This window comes from Cebus imitator, unplaced genomic scaffold (assembly GCF_001604975.1).
Source record: "Cebus imitator isolate Cc_AM_T3 unplaced genomic scaffold, Cebus_imitator-1.0 Scaffold25, whole genome shotgun sequence".
In the NCBI taxonomy this organism is placed as follows: Eukaryota; Metazoa; Chordata; class Mammalia; order Primates; family Cebidae; genus Cebus; species Cebus imitator.
In genome coordinates, this window is record NW_016107340.1 from 9689324 (window position 1) to 9706022 (window position 16699).

Here is a 16699-nt window from a genome sequence, read left to right on the forward strand (position 1 = left end):
TCTATGAGATCTGCTTGTCAAGTCAAATGATTTACAGCAAAAATGTCTTTGAGAAGCACAATTCTCCAAATAGATTGCAAGGTACACCAACTTTAGGAGAGAATGGAATACCAAGAAGAAGCCTATTCCAGAGGACTTAACATCAATCTGCATTAGGCAATAGGATAAATGACTTTTTGTTGCATGCCAGAAATGACCACACAGTTCTTACCTGTCATCTTTACTACTAAAAAATAAAAAAGATGATCTGCCAATACAAATTTTAAAAATCAGAACCATTGTGATTAAGAACCTCATTTTAAAAAGTGGACATTCCTTGCTTTGTTTTTCAAAAAGGATTAAAGTCTGGATTATAGGAATCAATTTCATAAAAAATTCTTATAAATTAGCAAACTTCTTCATTGCCCTTAATCATTATAGCAATTATTCAAATTCACCTAAAATAAACTACATAACCATTCTTGGGGAGGCTGTTGGTTCTTTGATAACTTCTACTTACAGGAGAAGGAAGGGTTATCCTTTCCAGTAGAGGTATATCACTTCCGTGAGGAATTCATAGCATTTTTACTAAAGCCACTCGTCATTTTTCATCACTATCTCTATTTCCCTGCAAGTTAACACTTTTTTCTCCTCATCTCTCTCCCTTTTATCTCCCTCTCTGTCATTCTCACTTTATATACACATGTACATAAATATGAACATCCATATAAGCAGGGCTAAAGGATCTAAGATCTGAGACACTATATTTTTCATAATTAGTGAAAAATACTTATTGTTAAAATAATGATGATCATGACAAATAGTTATTTTAATTTTCCTGCTTACCTCACAGAGTATATACATAAAGCCTAAAATCTATCCATCATAGTTTAAGGACAAGTTAACATCATTTCTTTTTTTTTTCCCCACCAAAGAAACTACAATGTTAAAATCCATCTTTAACAAATATGCAAGATAGTACTTCCATTTGATTGCACTTGGTCTTCAAGAACCATTGGTAGTCTACTGTAAATGACTTACCCTTTGATGATCATGAGTAAGACCTAACTCTATTTATACCTTTCAGTGTGCTAATATCATATGTTCCACAAAACATAGAGATCCTCACAAATTCAGAAATAAGCTCACCTTGAAATTCATTTGTCTCCAAAAGAGCATTACATTTTCCAAAACCCAGAAGACGATGTAGCCATTAGATAGCTATGAAATGCACTCTCAAGTAATAAGAGCATCAAGGAGCAACTGGAGGGGATGGAACCAGGGCAACTAACAGTCATGGAGCTCCCCCATTAAAATCCATTGGGCAAATGAGGAAGGACAGTGGAATATAGTGTGGCTCCCTGGAAAAATAAGGTAACAAAATCTGAAGGGAAGCCAAATCAGCCCAGAGAAAATACAGGTGAAAAGCTAATAAGTTTGAGTAGGACTAGGTACCAGGAAAAGCACAGGACCTGCAGTGAATCCAAGCAGCCAAGAAAACCAGGATCTCAGAGATTCAATAACCATTAGCAGAGCATGCAGAAATGCAGATCTCTCTGTCCTTAATGTTGGTCAGTACTCATGTGTGGCCAAGGAATTTTATGGGAATTGATAAGTTGCACTTTAACTGAAATAGAACTCTTTAATATTAAAGCCCAAGAAACTGACATTCAGAGGATGTATGAAACTTAATGCCTTTAATATCATTAGACGTGAATTTCTAAGCCTATAAAAACAATTTTATGCATTTTATTCATTGTTAAGCTGAAATAAACTATAGAAAATTATATTTATTTTTAAACAATAAAAATAAAACAATAAACAATAAAAGCACTTTTCCTTAACTATTCATTGATCATTCAATATACAAAATAGACTAGCCATTTATAAAGAAGAAAATTAATGTTGCTTGCTCTTGGTTAGAGTAAGAAATATACCATTTTCAAATTCCTGGCTTTTAATTTTTAAAAAGTTATAATTTTGACAATTATCTTTAAACACCTAAGGTCTTATGTCTAATAAAAGCAGCAGGCAATAGGTAATAAGCAAAAATTTGGAACTTAAAAGTCAGGAACCTAAAGGAAAATTGTTTGGTGACTGGGTGTTTAATTTGCATTATTCACTACCATGTTTAAACTGTCAATTCATTATCAATTAGCTGTTGCTAATTTATTCCAAGTAAATATAATTACTAAAATAATATCTGAAAGAAAATTATAATAAATTAAGTGGCTCTTCTGGTAAACTTTTTTAAAAATATGCCTTCTATGAAACAAAGTAAAAACACAGAAAGGATTAACATTAAAAGCATAGTCGTATTACAAACATATGTATAAATTAAAAGTGGAACAATCAGAAGAGAATTTGAACTGTCTCACAAAGAGCAACTCCTTAAACAACAATGACCCATTTCCTTCCAAATATGGAATATTCTCACAGTAAAGTCTGCAAAACCATCACACTAATATAAAATTTTAAAGTATGTTACACTGTAGGAACACAGTTATATATTGAACAATGATATAAATGAAAGAGAATTTTAAAAGCAAAAGCAAAAACTATCAGTTAAGAAACTGTTAAAAAGGATAATATTGCTTCATTATCTCCCACCCTCATTTTTTTCCTTAATAAAAACATTCTGTGCTGTGAGCTGAATATCAGATAGCCAATTAAATTCAGGGGTCTTCTAAGTATGAGTCAAAGTTCACACATCATGGGGCTAGCCTTTATCCAAGCATTTGACAATAAGTATCGAATATAGAGAAGTGAAAATGAACCTTGTAGCTATTAAAATTATTTAATCCTACTGTGAAAGGAAAAAAAAATAACCTTTCTGACAAAATCCAACTAGTCATAATTAAGTCCACAACAGAAGATATAATTAGATAGCATATATCAATATAATCTACACTTATACAATTCTTAATTTTTAAGAAAATACATGTTTACACCTGATAATATTTAATACTTTTGAAAACAATTTTTAGAACTGCTACTTTTTAAGACCTAACATAACATGACAGCTTGTATCGAACCAACAGAAAATGTTATAGTTAGAAATTTTGCAGTTAAAAAGCATCACTGAAGTTTATCAGAGACCATCAATGAAGAGGATAATAACAACAGTTTAATCAAATTAAATCATTCTTTAGCATCTCCATTTAATAATAGAGGACAATCAACAGGCTGTTCAAAACCAAAGCTTCCCTACAATTTCTCTACTCATCCTCATTCTGACCACACAACAACTCTTTTCAATTCAAACCACGCATTCTGGAGCTCCCTTTCTCACCCCTCAAAAACCTTAGTGGAATGAAGGGCATTAAAAGTAAACAACCAATAAATGTAACTGCATTACTGAGTCATGTGGGGAGGAGAGCAACATGCAGAGAAAATGGCTAAGTTGTTCACATTGGTAAAGCAGACTTTGTTCCACAAACTTTCCAAGAACATTGGTAGAATGCTTCATTTTTAATTTATTCAACTCCATTTAAAATTTACCTGAATGTAGCAATTTGGCTAGCTTATTTTTTGCTCTCACAAAATGCCATTTTTATTAATACACTAAGAAAAACTATGAATATGCTCAGTTTGATATTCTGACTTGTGTTTTGAGATCAGGCTCACGTAAACCTACAAAAGAAAGCTCTGTATTTATTTATAGGGGAAGGAGGATGAAAGCTGAAGGAATTTGCAACATAGAATCATGGCACAGTTATATCTAAGGAATAAATTAAGGTGTGTTATGTCCTTCAAGTGGTTTACTAGTGTTACCAGGACTTAGTACATGCTGAATCCTCTGATAATACAGTCAACATTTATTGGGTGCTTAAAATGCCAAGAGGATAGTTCTTAGTTGTTCTTAATGACCTCTTTTAATCCTCAAAACCACCCTGTGAGGTAGTTACTATTATTATCTCCTTTTCGAAAATGAGCAAACTAAGGAAGGCCCAGGGAAGTTAAAGAGTTTGCCCAAGGGAATGCATCTTGCATATGGTAGAACCATACTCTATAGAGGATGGTATTCTACAGCCCATACTTCTGGCCCATATGACTGCCTAGGTCTGGAAAATTCTACCATTCTTGACTTTCAGTTCTCACCTCCTCCTCACAAAGACCCTCTCTTTCTGAGGGGAATTAGGACTCACAAAACAGGATTAGGACTCCTTCTGTTCTCCATAACACCTGAACTTATTTCCCCACTCACATTTTGCTTTATTGCCACTGCTTGCTTAATATGTCTCTCCCACCAAACTACAAGCTTCATGAGGACAAAAGCCATACATTTCTTGTTCATTTTTAAATCTCTAGAAATGTAGTGTTTAGCACATACAAAATATTCAATAAATATTTCACGAAGGAATACACAAATATTTGACTACTGCTTTAAATATCTGTTCTAATGTCCAAGTGCTATTCAGGAATCCCTATTAGTTACTGCAAATATTGGTAACTCATCGTCAATAATATTAACAGCTACTATTTATTGCTTACTATATGCTTGGTCCAATTTTAAACAGTTTACATACATTCCGTTACTTAATATTCACAACAGTTTCTAAAAACCATTTTACATATGAGGAAAATGGTATTCAGAGAAATTACATAACTAGCTTCACATCACACAGTCAGTGAAATGTACAGCCAAGATCTGAATACAGGTATCTGACTGTACAGCCTGTGTTGTATATTACCTCTAAAGAAGGGCAATTTTCAAACTGATAAATCTTCTGTTTGAATAGAGAGACATGATATGAAGTAGTCAGAACAGAGAAGTAAGAAATTTTGGTAACAAAAACATCACTCCATAGATCTTGAAATATATTTCTTAAATAGCACAATAGCAGAGTTAAAAGAGAATGGCCTGTACTTGCTTTCAATTTTTTTTTCCAAAATTTATTAAATGTTTTAGAAACTTTAAACAAGATTATTTCTGATTTTCAATTTGTGGGAAGAGTGAATGACAAATAAAAAAATGAGTTGAATTTGTTTTGACTGAAGTTAAGTGGCATCTAGTATTTTTTCATAAAGAACAAATGTTGTAGCCCTAAGTATGAACTCTTAACAAAATACACTTTCACAATGTCACATTATTACACAGACTTTGTAATCAACAGTTTTAGATCACCTGCAAAAAAAAAATCGTTTTTACAGCTATTTTCAGAGTAGACATTATGAATATGCTGTGATGGCTTCTTGAACTAATGAAGCCCTATTTCTTCAACAAGGATCAGCTAAGCTCTCTGCAAGACAAATCTGCAAGACAAATCCTCATAGCTCAGATAGCTTTCTGAGAACAAATTAGATTTCTTAACATCTAAGCTCCTCCCCCCAAAAGTTTCCATGAACCTGGTACACCAAAATCTGAACTTGGTAGGTACCTGCTTCTGACAGATCTAACTACAATCCTAAGTGGCATAAAAAAAAAAAAATTGATGGCCCAATACCTGTCTTAAAAGCCCTGTATCTAACCTGAATCTAATCATGAAGATATAATCAAATCCAGATTGTGAGACATTACAAGAAGCAAGCAGCCTGGACTCTTCAAAAACATCAGTGTCAATGTCAAGACAATGGCAGGGTGCTATGTACAATATGACTGGATCCTTGATTTTAAGTCTTTAAAAAAGGTATGAAAAGCATTACTGGGACAGTTAGAAAATGTGAATATGAACTGTATGTCAAATGTTATTACTGTATTAATGTTAACTTTCTTGAATTTGCTAATATTATTGTGGTTATATAAGAGAATGACCTAGTTCTTAGAAATTGTAGCCTCAATCTACTTTCAAATGAATCAGAAAAGAAAGAAATAAAAAGTTAAGGTGGCAAAGTTAATAGTAAAAAATATAGGGATGCTCATTGTGCTACTATTTCAACTTTTCAGTACATTTGAATTTTTTTGAAATAAAAAAGAAAAATAAAACAGGATTCTGTATCTGATTAAACTAACATTTTTTAGGTGACCACAATGTTTTCAGTTACAGCAAATGCAAAATCAAAAATCTTCCTGGTTGATCACACAGATTTACCATCATGATCTGTAAGTGTCTAAATGTTGTCAGAAGCAGCAGTTCTAGAATAATTATGCCACAGCCATAACCATTAGTTTTGAACATAAGTGACAGTTTGCAAGTGGAAAAGAACAGTATTTTTAAATGACATTCTCATACTGATGAAATGATAAATTGTAAAATCTCCTTTTATTCCCTACTCATTCCTGCAGTAGCCATCCCCACTCCTTTCATTCGCACTGATGTGTACTTTCGCCCTGCTAGATAAATTACAGTAGACCCCCTTATAGATAGTTTTGCTTCCTGCAGTTTCATTTACCTACAGTCAACCAAATTCTAAAAATGTTGAAAATTTCAGAAATACACAGTTCATAAGTTTGTAATTGTGTGCTGTTCTGAGTAGCAAGATGAAATCTCAAGCCATCCTGCTCCAGCTAACCCTGGACCTGAATCATCTCTTTGTCCATCTTATCCATGCTATACATACTGTCTCAGTTATCATATGGAAAAAAACTGTAACATATACTATATAGAGTCTGGTACTATCCATGGTTCCAGGCATCCACTGGGGGTTTTAGAGCATGTCTCTTGACTTGCAGATAAGGGGGACCTACTGGTATCCACATAGTAAGTGCTCACTAAATATTTTTAAATGAATAAATCAAAATGAGAATATTTCTGTGTCTACAGCATTCTTAATGTAGATGTGCAACTAAATCATGAAAAAGCATGTAAAGTTACCTTATCTGCTAATTTAATTTTTAGGATGACTTAAAATTAAGTCAACCTGGAGGGCCCAGTGAGATGCAGTATTCTCATAATCTGCAGAAATGACAGTGTATCAGAACAACAAATATATAAAGTTTTCATGCTTCAAATGAAGATAACGTGTGCTATGTTTATACCTAATTCTAGGGTCTCACTGGGACGTTTTTAGGTACTTGAGCAGATCCAAAAGTGCTTCCTGAGGAAAATTCTTGCTTTGTCTCCATATACTCCTAAACCTGGAGCAAATTTAAGGACAGAGGTGGGAGTGCCCTCAATCTCAGCAAGAATACAACTCAGTCAAGAACTGATTGTTCCTCATCTCTTAGCAACAGCCTGAATGTAACAACTGTTATTTAAAGGAGACAGTTTAAAGGACTTGTTAGCCTTTTCTTAGATCTCTGCCTGTATCCTTTCACCAAGAAATCTACATACCTGGCAAACATTAGTTTAGCTACTTATAGAAATGCCTTCTTCCACTAAGTTAGTTATCATTCAATATTCTTTTTCTTATCTGGTCTCTACTAAAAATGGCAATGTGAACAATACCTCTGAATTTTCTGTAATATTTCTGTTGAAGACATTTTAAGGATTCAAAAAATAAATTATTCCCTCAGATATCAGGGCTCCCAAAACAATTGTGATTACTGATACAACAGTGAGCTTCTTTCCATCAGAAAATAATAACCATAAACTTCATTATGAATCAGGTAACTCAGAATTATTCTAAGATTTTAGTTTTAGAAATTCTCTTCCCCCATTTTATTTTATAAATACACACACATACATATAAAATATTCATGTCAAAAATCAATTTTATATTATGCATATGTATAGTATATGTATATCACATATGTATATATATATACAATGTATATGTATTATATAGTACCATATATATTTATATATCTAATATGTAAAATGTGATTATATAACATTAATATTTTATCTTAAATATTTTTTATCCTCTTAAGCAGCTATAGTTTTAATAAATCCAATATAAACTATCAGTTTATACAACACATAATGTTTAGCATAATTTACTAAGTACTTGATATTTATACATCCATACATAGTGCAGTGTTACTGACCATATTATATGGAGTATTCTTAGAACTCTTTCTACATAATTAGCATCTGTTAAAGAATAATCATAATGTACATTTCCTAAACATGCTAAGTTAGGAATGATTTCTTATTAAAGCTGTAAGATAACGATAATATGGGGATAATTATAATCGCCATTTCACAGATTAAAGAATTAAGGCACGGAGAGGTTATGTAAATTACAAAGATCACAGAACTAATCAATAGGGAAGTTATAAAATAAATTTAAGCAGTCTGACTCCAAAGCACACCTGTAACTACCAAGTTAACATGGCTTCTCCTTACTAAGGTATCAAGAAAAAAAAAAAAAGAAAAAAGAAAAAGAAGCCTTCAAAGTATCTACATGTGAACACTTAAAAGATTAAGACTTAAATAGAGATCCATGGATCAAGTCTACATTAATGTATATTCATCCAGTAGTAAAACTGAAAACTCCAGTAGCCAAAACACATGAGGTCCATTTCCATTCCCCAAAGCCTTTTTGTTCCCATAAAACTGCAGTCGTATTACCAGTCACATTATTTTATCATACCTAATTGAGTTTTCTACTCAAAACTGTCACACTCTTCCTGCTATCCAAATAAAATTAATTAATCACGGCTACAAATTAAAAAATTAATATCATATTAATTATACCATTATTTACCAATTCATCACAAACTTTTCCAAATCAATATCCCCACATGAGATGGGAACGCTGACATACTTAATAATTGCTATACTCTAAAGAGGCTTTCTGCCCACTGAGCTAGCAAAAATTAATCAGATAAACTTTCTAAGCAAAAATAATGCCTGTCTGTAAAGATATTATTTCAATAGGTGGCTCACTATAAAGGACTTGAGAAATGGATATTTGAGAAACACTACATATTTACACTTCTCCCAGTAAGGAGTATCCATCCATAATATGCACTGGAAGTCAGTGTCTCTCAAAAACTGTTCCAACTACCCATTAAGAAGAAACCCTTTACATAAGTCTACATATGCCTGGATATCCACCACCCAGCATATCACATTGTGCCATGAATGAGTTAATTCACTCAGAAAAAAATTAGAAGTTTATAGCACAATTATTTTACATCATTTATACCATCTACATTTTCAATATTTATTCAGCATTTAATATAATGCCAGGCATAGTAGGGATTTAAACTGTATTTGCTGAATGAATAAACATCTGCCACTAAAATAAATAATAAAGTTATGGAAACACATTACTTTCTAGATCAGTACCATGTTATGGTTAATAGTGATAATGTCTGAGTTTGAATGTCCCAGTTCTGCCACTTATTACCTAGAAATTAGGCAACTCTCTCTGTTTCATTTTCTTCATTTGTGAAATGAGATAAAAAATAAAATTGTTGTGAGGCTAGAGTGAAATAATGCATGTAAAGCAATTTATAACAGAGTCTGGCACATAATAAGTACATACTGAATGTTAGCTCTATCTTTATATCTGTCTCTATAAGTGTATCTCCATATGTATAAAGAGAAAGTTTGGATCACATCTTGTGGGTCAATTTAAGAAACTGTGTGTAGTATCAGCTGGGATACAAAAGCTGAAGGTATTCCTACCCTTCCACAAACTTCTTTAAAACTCAGTAGTAAAATTAAAGATACACATAGTGTCACTTCAAAAAAGTAAACTTAATTGTCCATTTCAAACATATAATCTCTAAAATAACCTATATAATCCCTAAGGAAACATCTTCCTTGCCATTGTAACTCTACGGAAGTTTGAAGAAAGTGACACTATTTATGAGGTATATATGCATATCTGTGAATGTCAGTGTTAACTACTGAAGCTTTTAAAAAAGTAACAAAATTCCACCTTGTTGTAGAAGAAAGTTAAGAATAAAGACAGTTAATAAAAACCTAAGTCTTTCTAACTCTTTGCTACCATACTGAGCTACAAATTACTAGAATCTAGATAAAGATAGAAGTTTTGATTTCATTCCATCCACAGGAAGGTATAAAGCAGCACCATCCAATAGAAATATGAGAGCCACAAATACGAGGCACACATGTAATTTTTAAATTTTCTAGTAGCCATATTTAAAAAGTTGTTAAAAAGAGCTGAAAATAATTTTAATATATATTTTATTTTTGCCAATATATCCTAATATCATTTCAACATATAATAAACATTTAAAAACTTAGTAAGATATTTTACATTCTTTTTTCAACCTGTCTCTGAAATTCAGTGCTTATTTTATATTTACAGCACATCTTAGCTCAGATTAGTCATATTTCAAATGCTCAATAATTATATGGGTAATGGCTATCATATAGGAAAGGAACACATATAATACTCTGAGAGCATTTCTTTATAATTTCCTAAATCACATACTTGTTCATCAAGAGCTAAGAAGGTCTCAATATGTATTTTTCAATTCATACAACCTACATATACAACCTTGACAAATCAAGAAGCTAATATATTACAATAGCATGATTTACCTAATGTTTAAAAATACAAAATACATCTCAGCTAAAGATGATGCAATAGGCCAAATTATTAATCAAAAATATATTTTTTGCCTACTATAATGCTAAGGAACAGTCTATAAGAGCCTACTATAATGCTAAGGAATAGTCTATAATCAACTGGTCTACAAATGTAAAAGCATCTAATATATGCTATTTACCAATGCTCTTCTATTGAGCATTTGGGGATTTGTCCCTCACTTTTAGGTAAAGGAAATGGGTAAAAAATTAGATTTTGCCTATAATTTCCTATCCATAGCATAATTTCCTTGACTGAACTAGTGATGAAACAGTACTGCTCTGATTTAATACTATAAATTCAGAACAAATGGGAAGGCATTAAATTTAGAGGTGCTTCTGGCCCATTAACCTCCATGCTAATTTGACATGCACCATAGTATTCAGGCAACATATTCAGGAACAGAACCTACTCCTAAAGCAAACAGTACTTTATCTCATAACCATCTGAGGTTCTCATCCTAAGGGCCACTTGCTTAGTGTTGTCTGCTCATTTAATATTGTGAGGTACAGCACTAAGACCTACTTTATTAGTGAAACCTATTTTGCTAGGATAAGAAGACTGACATAGAAGAGATTATGGAGGGAACAAAATTTTGGCTGAGGCCCTTGTCTGCATTATTTAGCTGAAGAGAATCATTGGTTATACACAGCATTCAAAACTCTATAGTTTTTCTAAGGTACCAATAAAAGTGATACCATTCTTAACGTGGACAGACAGTGGTCTCTTTTATATATTGCCTATAGTCACAACCTTAAGTGCCAAGCAGATGGTTGAAATCTGTTTTGTATAAAATGTGCGCTTTTTTTCCCCCAACTGTGTTCTTTGTATTCATATTCAGCCTAGGTTTTAGCCATCAAAACACTGGCACTATGTCGATCATTAGCAGCATTTTAGACAACTGGCAACTAAGGTATTCACTGTTCTCCACAAAATGTTCAGCTAATATTTCCCAGATGTATAATTAAGGCAAAAGATCATCTTCTTAAATTGGTATCAGCACTTTGGATGGCTTCTGGCTTTCAACAGATTATATTAGTGAAAACAATTTTTTATCAAAAATAAGAGTTCTGTTTCTTGGGTGATTTGGTTTGCTTGTTATAGAGCTCCCCATGAAAAGAAATCTATGTATTTATTCAAGCTTAACCTACAGTCCAAAGAATATGTAGCTAATGAAAAACCTCTTATGTTGCTTTCACTATGAAAATCTATAATGTACTGGATTTATATACATAATTGTATCTAAGTTATTCAGTGTTTTCTAGTTTTCAAAATGCTTGTACAAATAATACTTTAAAAAGAAATGGTATGTGTGTCACCTTAGATTAACAGAAAACATCACTGTTTTTAGTTGTTCAATCATTTATTCTATAAAATGATTAATTCTCATGATTATGCAAAAATAAGTGAACTTTAATTTGTATATCTTAAAGCACAGAACTATGTTAAATCAGAAAATTTGTTACTCAAATACTTAACATAATGATACTTACAAAAACAACTATTAGTGCATCAGATATCCTATACATAAAATGACAGGAGATGTGTTTTTAGAATATTTAATTATTAGTGGTAAGCAGTTAGAAGAAACTATAGTTGCAATGCTGCTATTTAAGTACAAGTTACCTGGAATCAATAATCATAAGTACCTTTGAAACACTTACATTAACTACAGAACTAAAATATAAGTAAAACAGTTTCTTATATGTGTTATTTTATATGCTGAAATAATTTATAGCTATCTGACTGGTATGTTATAAAAATCATTTTTATTAAAGTCCTGATCATTTTACATTTGCCAAAAATTAAACCTAGTTTTAAAAATCTGAATTCAGTGGCTTGCATTCAGACATATCCAAATATTTTTACAAATTTTTATAAGTTTAAGCTGGCTCATTTGCATTGGGAGATAAATAATTTTATACTTATTTTTAAGTCCATTCATAGATGCATGGCTGAAACCCAAACGACGTAAGTGACTTAAACATCACAAAGTTCTAATTCTTGATTTAGAAACTCTAGAAACATATGCCAACTTTGTATATAACTAAATGCTGGACTATAAAATATATTAGCAGTAAGTTGCCCAACTGGATGATTTCCAGATTTTCTTTCTGGTTTAACAGTGGGATATTTGCACATTTCTCTTTGGTCCTAGTTCTAAATGTAGTGCCGGTTCAGTGAGGTTATTTTCTTTCTTTCGTTCTTTTTTCAACATTTATATCTATAGAGGGAGAAAAAGAGAATAGTACCCATTCTTCATGCCTAAATTAAAAGTGGCAGGAATCAAATAAAAAAATTCTACATCCTAATTATTCTGCAAAAAAATTAATTTTAACATAGCAAATCCCTGTTATCTCAAATACATGAATCTATATTTTAAATATGAACTAATTTTTACAGAGATTTCATGATACCACTGACATATTGTCTAAGTAGAGACAATGCGGAAGGACCTTAGACATGTATGTTCCTGATGGTACGACTACAATGTTTTCCCAACAGTGCATTAAAAAAAAAAAAAAATAGCATGCGACCTGCCAAATATATTAACAATATATGAAGCTTGTCCTCTTGATATAGCTCTTTTAATGCACACTTCATTGCTTTTTGCTCTACTCCCTTGCTTTGTAGGGCTTAACATTTCTTTTCTTGAAATTGTCAACTAGCAAGCATAATACAATGCATATCAAATTGACCGGCCTGGTAATGCTAATAGTTATTTATTTTGAGAAACACTCAAAATTTTTCTTTGGACTACATGTTTGTAATCTTAGTTGATCTTGCTACTTTCCAGACCAATATTTTATTTATTCATGTAAAGATGTATACTGTCCAAGCCCCTATGCTGTACTAATGCTCTTCTGCAGAAGCTTCATATTTTTTCTTTTCTTTTATCCTTATAAATAGACATTTAGCTCTCTGACCTAAACTGCCACTCTTATGCTTTTCATATTTCCCCATAGTATCTTGTTCATTAAACCATATGTAATTTATCTTTTACAATATCTGTAATTGTTAGCATGGCGATCTGATGTCTGAGAGTTTGGGGAACACAAAATGTGAATCTTATCTTTTGAAACACTTCAAATAGCTCAGAGCAAACTTGGGCACTTAATCCAAAATAAGAATTATACATAATATTTAGATTAAAAATTCCTAAGGTGCACTATGGTTGCTTTTTCCTGTATAATGATACCTAATAGACAGGTAAACTGAAGTGATTCTACATGTAAAGGCTGATCATAGAGATAACCTCCAAATAGCTGCAAAGGTGCAAACATTCTGACCATTACAGTTAGGAGCTGGGGACATTAACTATGTAGTTCAAAGTAAGAAAATTTTAGAGATAACCCATTTTAGAAATTATTCATCCCATCTCCTAATTTTACAGATGCATACACTAAGAGCCAAAGACGTCTCAGTTTGTAAAGAAGAGCTAAAACTTGAGATCTTAACATCTAGCTGATAGTGCTTTGTACTGTTACATTCCCACCCCCCACCCAAAAAAATCAGTGAAGATACTGGCAGGTATAAATCTTAACCTAAAAGAGGAAATTATTTTATTTATAGAGGAGATAAGTCGTACTACACACACACACACACACACACACACACACACACACACACACACACACACACTCTCGATAGGTATGCTTTAAACCTTTAACACTCAACTTCCTTATTAACTCAATCTAAAATCTCAAATATTCCCAAATATTACTCAAGTATACCTTGATTCACCCAACATCTCCAGTTCAAATTTTCCATTAAAATGCACCACAATACAACCTTCAATTTTTTTCAAGCTGTAATACTATTATATGTCCCTGTAGCACATGCCACAGGATTCTGTGCTGCAAACAAGAAAACGGAAACAAACCTTGTTTGTATTTCCATGAAATATTCCTTCCTTTCAAGATTTTTTGCCCCAAACTGCAGCTTCATTAGAATTTGGCAGGATTCATTCAAGAGATCAACTGCCCTATAAATGAAAAAGTTTCTCCTGGCTTTCTAACTTTTGCATGTGCATTTACATATAACTATTACATTCCCTAAAATAATCCTTCACATAACTGTTAGTGACTTCCAGTTATCTCTTAATTTATTTATAAAAGTCTAAATATTCTGCCCCATCACTTTGATTCTTTAAATTGCTATCAGGATCTTCTGGATACGCTTTTATTTCTCCAGAAGAATGCTTTTAAAGCATTGAATGCTCTTAAACTCTTCACAGGTCAAATTAGAATCCTTTTATTTCTCCAGTAATGCTAACATTTTTAGAAATAATTACACTCTAAATAATTATATCTCATAATCACTAGGCTCCTAAAAACAATACCTTTTCCTCTGTTTCCCAAATTCTAGTTATGTTTAGAATGGGAGGAAAACAGAAGTTCTACTCTCAGGAATAGCATTAAAGTTATCTCTCTTTTTCTATCCCTAGGTGTTCTGTCTGACTATTGGTATTTTGACTATTACATAAAAGTTTTCTTTACATCCTGATAATGCTGTATTATAGATGACAAAGAATCTGAATCTGACATTGCATATTCAGTTATTCATCCAAGGTCAAAGTAGAATTAGTGAATGCATAATAAATTGAATAGTTTGAGCACCTGGTCATTCCGTTCTACACTAAACAATGAGAATACTATATATTATCCTAACGAATCTTCAACATATCTTAGAGTACAGATAAGAAAAAAGGAAGGAAATATTAACCTGAATTATATATGACATCCCCTGCAACCTCTTTTCAAACATATTATGAAACTCACTAGCTAATAAAAAAAAAAAAAANAAAAAAAAAAAAATGACAAAGGGACATCAGGAGAGGAGTGAAAAAAAAAAAAAGTCTTTGGACTTTGAAAACCATTGCCCAACAAACGCTGGCCCAGGGCAAATAACCAAAGGAAGAATTTTAGGCAAACAAATAATACTTTAACTCTGCAATTAGAATAAAAGTGTTTTACAACTTTTTCAAGCAATCTATATTAATTGTGACTGAAAAATTAATAATATAATAAAGTATTAGTTTTTCATCTTGTATTCTCTTATGTTAAGGAATACTTCTCATTTTCAATGTTGTCTTTCTTTTTCATTAGGATGCTCTTTTATTAGATAAATATGAAACAGTTTAAAATGATACATCAAAGATCTTATGTAAAAGTTTCACAACCAGAGTTCAAATAACCTACCTCCCTGGTATTTCAATCGTACTTAATATAAAAACAAAAAACAAAGGCAAACTCAGTACTAATGTAAACACCGACTACATTCTGAAATAAATTTTGATTAAAAATATGCCAAAAAACACAATTTGGGTCTATCTCTTCTTTTACTCCTATATTAAGAAATTAACAACAGGCAACACAGGTTAACTCTTTCCTTTCTTTTCTCAAAAATGTTCCTGAAGCCCTAAATGAGAGGACACATCCTTTATGAAATTGCTGCTCAGTGTCCCAATTGATCTAACTCCCTTAAACCGCCAATATCAAATTTGTATAAGGTTCTGAGGCTTTTTTTTTTTTTTTTGGCTCTATGCAGTGAATTTCATTTCTTCATGTTACACTTACTTTCAGTGCATCTGATCCTTAGGCTTCAATGTAACAGAAATGATTGGGAAAGGTAGGGGAACCAAGAGTGCATACAACATAATGAAAGCCTATGCATCTCCACAATGAGAAATATTAAAGTAGAGCTACACATACATTTTTAAGAAAGATCATATCTTCTGTTTTTTAACATTTTCTTTTCTAAAACACACTTTCTTTCAAAGATGTGAAGAGCAGAAATAGAAACGCTGTTACATATGAAAGTTTCAAAGGATTTGCTGCCAGCAGCTTTTCTTTATAGTGTTCCTCTTACCTACACTATGTGTTGGCACTGGCAGGTAGCCCTAATTCGTTAGTAGCCAAATTATTTTTGTCCCTGAAGTACGAGAAATCTCCATAGCACATGAATGAGACATGGTTTACTAGTTTACACACATTTTAGAACTCCAAGAAACCAAAACTCATTCACAAATGCTTTCATTTCAGCAAAGAGAAGGGCCACAGAATACCAGAGATACCCACTTCGAATTCCTGCTCCCCATTGTCCATGAGAAAGTGAGGAGAAAAAAAAAATCTCTTTAACTTCAATAAAGAACTTTGATCCTTAATGCAAGAAAAATAAACAGCTTTCTGTCCACCACACTCCACATTTCATGTAAGTCAAAACATTTCAGTACAAGGCATTAAGAAAACACGTCATTTAGTAATAAACCTAAATGTCTCCAGATAAAAATTCATCATGACGGCATAGTAGGTTTAGATAATGTGGT

At 32.2% G+C, this 16699-nt stretch overlaps 1 protein-coding gene across 15 annotated transcripts in view; it reads right to left on the bottom strand.

Annotated features, from left to right (window-relative positions):
* Positions 1 to 16699, bottom strand: part of SOX5 (SRY-box transcription factor 5) — a 1018145-nt gene that overhangs the window by 387732 nt on the left and 613714 nt on the right. The window lies entirely within an intron of this gene.